Genomic DNA, 8,118 nt, shown 5'->3' with positions numbered 1-8,118 from the left:
CTCTAACCTGATCACAAATATGCTAGGGGCTGTTGTTGGGGTAATAGGGATGATGTTTGATATCATATAATCCCTACAGTGTGGAAACAGGTCATTTGGCCCAACAAGTCCATACCACTCTTCTGATGATCATCGCATTCCTCTACCCTATTCTCTATAAACCCCCATCCCCCATGTCTACCGACCCCAGGACACTATGAGCAGTTTAGCATGGCCAATTCACCTAAATGGCAAATCTTTGAACTATGGAATGAAACCGGAGCACCTGGAAGAAACCTACGCAGACACCGGGAGAATGTGCAAACTCCATGTGGTCAGTCGTCCGAGGGTGGAATCAAATCCGGGTCCCTGGTGCTGTGAGGCAGCAGTGCTAACCATCGAGCCAAATAAAGTAGACTCTCTGTCTTTGCCCCTGGTTCTTCGGCTGATCATCTTCAAGTGTGACAAGGGCAGAGAGTGGAGGCTGGGATGGGTAGAAGAGATGGATAATTCTTAAGTAGGGGAGCAGTGAGGAGTAAAGAAATAAAAAATGATGAAACAAAGGTTTACCAGAGAAATAACATGTGTTGCTTTTCTGTATGACTCATCTGTGCCAGGAACCTCCTGCAGTTAAACAAGACAGATTCCCCACGGACTCAGATCACTCTGCAGGATCTCATTTTTGTTCTGTGGAGGAAAAAGAAACACAAGCAAATGAACTTTCTATAAATAGCCTATCACATTGTACAAACTTGTACCTGCTGTGAATATTGACAAGGCTGGTGTCCTTCTCAGGCTCCACTCCACCAGTGTTATAATCTTGGAATCTCAGGTCTCCTCCTGCTAGAGAAATTCGTACCCACTGTCTGTGTATTGCACAAGGCATTGGGCTGTAGTGTATTGAAAATTGCATTGTACATTTTGTCCACCTAGGCAATACCTACAGATACCTTCTTTTAGGCCTGTTCAAAATAATTACAAGAAGGCATCTGCTCTTTCATATGAAGCAAATTTATTAGCTTAATCTACTGAGTATATGTTAGAGACATATGCAAAGTAATGAGTGAATCTATTAACTTAAACTACTTTAGATCTGTATGACAACAGGTCTGGCTTTCTCCTGCCTACTGAACTGGTGATCTCAGGGTTCCTAGCATCATTCACAATCCTAGTGCAAGGTGAAATCTGACAAGCATGACAGAGTCCCTGATATTAATACAATTCTGGTTACATGCTGTATCACCATTTTGCAGTACTTTCAGGACTTTTGCAGACATTCCATTGTGCAGACAATAAGTTGCAAACATCATTCATGTGATCCCTTGTCAACTATATAAATGAATGGTTCCTGTAGACAGCCAAAGTAAGCTGTTTCTGCACTAGGCCAGTAATCTTCCACTTGTTTCTAATTGCTTATTGTCATCTCCAATGAGCCATTAGTGATTAACCCTTAATTGTCTGGTTTGAAGATACTTTTAGTCCTACCATTATAGATGCCTAGGGTTGGCAAAGGAACCCAGGTTTTAATACCACGTGAAATGTGGATTCTGAATGCTTCTTTTTAAATATTGCAGTTTCCTCCCAAGAACTTTGCTTCTGAGCTATCATGTGCCCTGCCTGCAATGTTTAGATGAATAGAGATTCAGCAGGACTCAGTAAAATGGTGTTTCAATCAAAAGGTAACTTGGCATTATAGGATAGGAACAAATGCTAGCCTTGATGCTGACATTCCATGAATGATTTAACAGAAATTGAGTACAAAAGCAAGGAAGTATTGCTAAGCATATGAACCGTAGAGCAGACCAATCTGTATTGTGCCCAGTTCTGCGTGCCACACTTTGCAAAAGAAAAGAGTCACAGAATCATACAGCATGGAAACAGACTCTTCGGTTCAACCAGTCCATGCTGATCATAATCCAAAATTAAACTAGCCCCATCTGCCTGGTATTGGCCCATATCCCTTCAAATTTTGCTATTCATAAACTCATCCAAATATTTTTTGAAATACTGTAACTGTACCCACATCCAACACTTGCGCTGGAAGTTCATTCCATACACGAACCACTCTCTGGGTAAAATAAATGCCCATCATGCCCTTTTTAAAGTATTTCAATCTCTCACTTTAAAGATATGCTCCCGAATCTTGAAATCCCCCACCCTAAGGAAAAGATATCTGCCATTCAGCTTATCTATGCTCATGATTTTATAAACCTCTATATGGTCACCCCCCCAACCTCCTACCCTCCAGTGAAAAAGTCCCAGCCTATCCATTCTCTTCCCATAATTCAAACCCTCCATTCCCAGCAACATCCTGATAAATCTTTTCTGGGCCCTCTCCAGCTTAATAGAAGAGTTGTTATGGCACAGGAAGAGGCTATTCGACCAATTGTTTCTGCACTGGTTCTGTTACCAAATGTCTATTTCTGATCTTTGCTCATGTTGCTGCACACCCACTTCTGTCCAAATAATCATCCAATGCCTCTTGAAGCCTCAGTTGAACCTGCCTCCCCTGCATTTCCAGGAATAGCTTAGATCGCCTAACTTTGCTCACTGTGTGCGAAAGATTTTTCTTGCATCACCCATGCTTTGTTTGCACATCATTTTAAATCTATGCCCTCTTGTCCTCGTTCCTTTGATGATCTTGAATGATTCTCATGATTTTGAAAACGTGTATTAGATCTTCTTTGGAGACATTTCATGAGGAAGCATTTCTTTTAAACACTGAATTACAATGATCTGTGTCGCACTGTTAAGGAGGGTAGCAGAGGCAAACTCATATAGTAGCATTCAAGAGAGAAAAAGTCCAGAGCTATGAAGAAAGAGCAGGGGTGTAGTACTATTTAGAACCAAAGAGGTGACATCGTGATCTCCTTCTACTGCTGTACGTGGAATCAAGTTGGTCTGGTGCTCCAGAGTGGATTCCATTGCTCAAAAAGTAACTGCAGATGTTAGAAATCAGAACTTCGACCCTGAAAGAGGGTCACTGGACCCAGAATGTTAACTCTGATTTATTTCCACAGATTCTGCCAGCCCTGCTGAGTTTCCAGAAATTACTGTTTTCATTTCTAGGTTCCATTGCCACCCACTGATCTTCTGATCTGCACAGTTCTGCTGGGAAACGTATTGAGCGGAAACCATTTTCATTACTGTAGTGTGTCTCTTTCTGTCTGCGTGTGTGTGTGTCATTTTAATTTCATCATCTCTTGTCAGCTTTCAGTCACATGGAAGAGGGAAAGCCCTTTGCAAGCATTGTTTATTGACTATAAAAGATCTGAGGGACTGACAAAAGGAAACAGTTTTGACAGAGTTTTCCAAACAGCTTTGTTTTGTTTATTAAATGTAATTTACGTCAAGGGTCGTAATTTATAATGCAAGTGGAAGGCTCTCAGCTATTTAGCCCACTCCAGAATTGTAGGATCTTTGTAAAGCATTTACTTTTGAAATATTGATAAAATTAAAGACATATCGTTGCAGTTTTCTTTCTTATACTCATCAGGACAAACACAAGAATGCCAAATCCATACAAGCACAACAATTTACACTACAGGAGAAAATAGCCTTAGCACAGACTGTATTCATCTAAAATAAGATGTTCACTACTAGGTTTGATTCTCTATTTGGACAGCACTTTCACAGTAATCCTGAGTGCATTAGTAGCTACACGAACAACAAGTTTAAGATAATCAGTTGAGCTCATAACGTGGAGAAATTCAGCAGATCACATAGCATCTGTGGAGAAAGAACAGAGTTAATGTTTGGAGTCCAGTGACTCTTCACCAGATCAGGTCTTTGCCCAGGAACCAGCTTAAATTCCTGGAACCACGCTTGTGAATCATTTCTGTACCCTCTCTAATAATTTCACATCCTTCCTCAAGTATAGTGCCCAGAATGAGTTGCAATGCTTAAAATGAGCTTGAACTGGGCGTTATACAGGTTTAACTCAACTTCTTTACTTTAACACTGCAGGCCTTTATTGATAAAACTGAGGATCCTGTATGTTTCATTCATTACATTCTCAACCTGTTCTGCCATCTACAATGATTTATGCAAATATATACCCAGATCTCTCTTTTCTTGCATCTCTTTTAGAATTGTACACTTTGTTTTACATTATGTCTGCTTCCTATTCCTGTCAAAATAAATCACTTCACATATCCCACTTATCCACACATTCCACTAACCCATCTGTGTTCTTTTGAATAAAAAGAGAAGTTTCTGGAAAAACTCAGCAGGTCTGGGAGCATCTGTGAAGAAAAAAGTCAGAGTTAATGTTTTGGGTCTGGTGACCCTTCCTCAGAACAGGGTCTTTTGAAGTACAGTACTGTCTTCCTCACAGTTCCCAAGACTTTAAAGTTTCAGATAGCTTCAAATATTGGAAGTATGTCTTATACACTAGGGTCTGGGGGATTCATAGGAAGAATAGGGGTCTTAATATTGAACCCTGGGGAATTCCACTACTAAGCTTTCTCCAATTTGAAAAACAACCATTCAACACCCTGATGTCTTTCCCATATCCTGTGCAATTTTGTGCCCATGTGTTATTATCCTTTTAATTCCATGAGTTCTACCTTTGCCAACAAGAAGCTGATCTTTACGAAACTTTAACCATCAAAGTAGGATGATTTGTGCAGATCATTTTGACATACACGGTGACAGCTTGCATTTTAATGGCATAAAACTAAAGACATTTTATAAAAATAACTATCAGAGCAGGTTGTGTCACTTGGTTACTATGAGAGCTTCAGGCGAGAAGAGTGATTAATTTTCATAATTGAAAATTAATTTTGCAATCACAGATTTTTTTTAGAAGGTTGAGATCTGTGATAACACTCTGTGTCAGTATGACATTTTCAGGATGACAAGCTGCCCGGGGGCAGTAGGGAGAGTGGTGATGATGGGGGGTGAGTATGGCATGTGGTGTGGGCATTCCATTATTATTCCAACACAGCCTCCACTGTACCTCATTTGCTGATTGTTTTATGGACAATTCCTGGTGATACCCCATGACCACTCAGTTACTGCTAAGATTATAAACCTTTTGCTTTAAGTTGAGACAACTCCTGAAACTACAGTGCAGCTTCAGCTTAACCCTACTTTGTAGATTCCATGGAATTTGATGCAATGGGTTCCTGTAAGAATTCTTTTCATTGAATCCCTACAGTGTGTGAAAGTGGGCCATTCAGTTCATACCAACCCTCCAATAGGCATCCAATCATCCCTGCCCTATAGCCCTGCAGTTAGCATGACCAGTCCACCTAACTTGCACATGTTTGAATTGTGAGAGGAAACCCACGCAGACACGGGGAGAACATGTAGACTCCACACAGACAGGTGCTAAGGGCTAGTATTGAACCTGGCTCCCTGACCACCTGGGCCACTGTGCCTCCCTTTTCTCCCTCATCTCAAGACATTGACTTGGGTGATGGGTTTGGAACATCTGCCCATTGCCAATTTTCATGCACGTCCCACATACGAACAAGTCAATAAGGGTTAAAGCTGCAACTATCAGGATCATGAATACTTGGATCGGGAATTCTATACTGTGTGGATTGAATGGAAAGTTCAATGTACTGGAATTTTGTACTAATGACTTAGTATAAAACTTTGAAACTTGAAAGTATTGTGAAATGTGAGAAAATAACAGAGTACATATGGTTTAGTGGAATGGAGGACAAGTTCAGGTTAAATTTAATGCAGAGAAATGTGAAAAGGTTTATTGTGTTCGGAAGAACAGGGAAACACAGAGCACAAATCTGAGGGAAATACAGGAACAGAAGGGTCTGGGTGTTTATTTTTATAAACCAGGGGGCAGGAACGTTTGTATTGGAATAATTGGAATGCCATACAATGAAACTGGACTGGTAGGAGTTCAGTTTAATCTTAATTCTTTAGCATCTAAGAAAGCTTTCAATCTAATCTTTCATCAAATATCTCCCTTAGTCTATGTACGTTTTTGTCTTTATGGTGAATCTATCATCTGGATTAATTTACGGTATAGTGTATCCATTGTACCCAGTGTGGCTTCCTCTACATTGGGGAAACCAAGCGGAGGCTTGGGGACCGCTTTGCAGAACACCTCCGCTCAGTTCGCAATAAACAACTGCACCTCCCAGTCGCGAACCATTTCCACTCCCCCTCCCATTCACTAGATGACATGTCCATCATGGGCCTCCTGCACTGCCACAATGATGCCACCCGAAGGTTGCAGGAACAGCAACTCATATTCCGCCTGGGAACCCTGCAGCCTAATGGTATCAATGTGGACTTCTCCAGCTTCAAAATCTCCCCTTCCCCCACCGCATCCCAAAACCAGCCCAGTTCGTCCCCTCCCCCCACTGCACCACACAACCAGCCCAGCTCTTCCCCTCCCCCCCACTGCATCCCAAAACCAGCCCAGCCTGTTTCTGCCTCCCTAACCTGTTCTTCCTCTCACCCATCCCTTCCTCCCACCCCAAGCCGCTCCTCCATTTCCTACCTACTAACCTCATCCCGCCTCCTTGGCCTGTCCGTCTTCTCTGGACTGACCTATCCCCTCCCTACCTCCCCACCTACACTCTACTTTCCACCTATCTTCCTTTCTCTCCAGCTTCGGTCCGCCTCCCCCTCTCCCTATTTATTCCAGAACCCTCACCCCATCCCCCTCTCTGATGAAGGGTCTAGGCCCGAAACGTCAGCTTTTGTGCTCCTGAGATGCTGTTGGGCCTGCTGTGTTCATCCAGCTTCACACTTTGTTATCTTGGATTCTCCAGTATCTGCAGTTCCCATTATCATTAAGTTATGGCTGCTGTTTTTGTGAGGACTACCAGCTGGTAGAGCCATGGTTGCACATGCATGGAAGCTTAGCACTGAGGAGCAATGTCGTTGCCCTGCAATGGAGCAGCAAGAGTCCCTACTTGTTTCAGAAATATGGCCTTTTAACTGGGACAGCATCAAAGCTAACATTGTGCTAACAGTGTCTCTTTAATGCAGCAGGTGCAACAGGATATGTGTATATGATGAGTCATAGAGTCAAACAACATGATCGCAGCCCCTTTAGTTCAACTCATCTGTGCCAGACATCCCAATCTGACCTAGCCCTATTTACCAACTTTTGGCCCATACCTCTTGAAACCCTTTCTATTTAGGTACTCATTTAGATGTCTTTCAAATGCTGCAATTGTACCCGCCTCCATCACTTCCACTCGCAGTTGGTTCTAGACACTCACCACACTCTGCGTGGAAAAAGTTACCCCTCAGGTCCCTTCTCAATCTTTCCCCCTTTGCCAAAAACACTGTGAACTCCATCGCCCTGGGAAAAAGGCCCTGGCTATCCACCCTCTCCATGCCCCTCATGATTTTATAAACCGCTGTAAGGTCACCCCTCAGTCTCCAATGCGCCAAGGAATCAAGGCCTACAGGTAAAACACACGAAAGTCGATATGGGAAATGTCTGATCAACCATGATCCTATTGAATGGTGCAGCAGACTTGAAGGGCCAAATGGCCTGCTCCTGTTTTAATTTAATTCATTTGTGGGGTGTGGGTGTCACTGGCTGGGTCAGCATTTATTGCACATACCTAGTTGCCCTTGAGAAGTTGGTGACGAGGTGCCTTCTTGAACTGCTGCATTCCATGTGCTGTGGGTTGTCCCAAATGCCCATAGAGAGGGAATTCCAGCATTTTGACCAATATATCCTCAAGTCAGGATAGTGAATAGCTTCAAGCAGAACTTCTAGTGTTCTCCTATATCTGCTCCCCCTGTCCTTTGAGATAGAAGTGGTTGTGGGCCTGAAAATTTCTGTCTAAGAATCTTTAGTGATTTTCTGCAGTGCATACTGTAGATGGTGCACATTGCTGCTCCTGAGTGTCAATGGTAGAGGGAGTACATACTTGTGAATGTCGTGCCAGTAAAGCGGGCTGCTTTGTCCTGGATAATGTGAAGCTTCTTGAGTGTTGTTGGGGCTGCACTCATCCAGGCAAGTTGGGAGTATCCCATCACACTCCTGACTTGTGCCTTGTAGATGGTGGACAGGCTCTGGGGAGTCAAGGAGTGAGTTACTTGCTGCAGTATCCCTAGTTTCTGACCTGATCTTGTAGCCACTGTGTTAATGAAGGGAGTCCAACTGATTTTGTGATCAATGGACACTCACAGGATGTTGAT

General features: G+C 42.8%; 1 pseudogene; it reads right to left on the bottom strand.

Annotated features, from left to right (window-relative positions):
* Positions 1–348: 348 nt before the first annotated feature.
* Positions 349–8,118, bottom strand: part of LOC125462649 (uncharacterized) — a 66,493-nt pseudogene continuing 58,723 nt past the window's right edge.

The sequence above is a fragment of the Stegostoma tigrinum genome, chromosome 21 (genome assembly GCF_030684315.1).
Source record: "Stegostoma tigrinum isolate sSteTig4 chromosome 21, sSteTig4.hap1, whole genome shotgun sequence".
NCBI lineage: Eukaryota > Metazoa > Chordata > Chondrichthyes > Orectolobiformes > Stegostomatidae > Stegostoma > Stegostoma tigrinum.
Note: the sequence above shows the minus strand (reverse complement) of the source record. Positions and strands in the feature narration are given on the sequence as shown.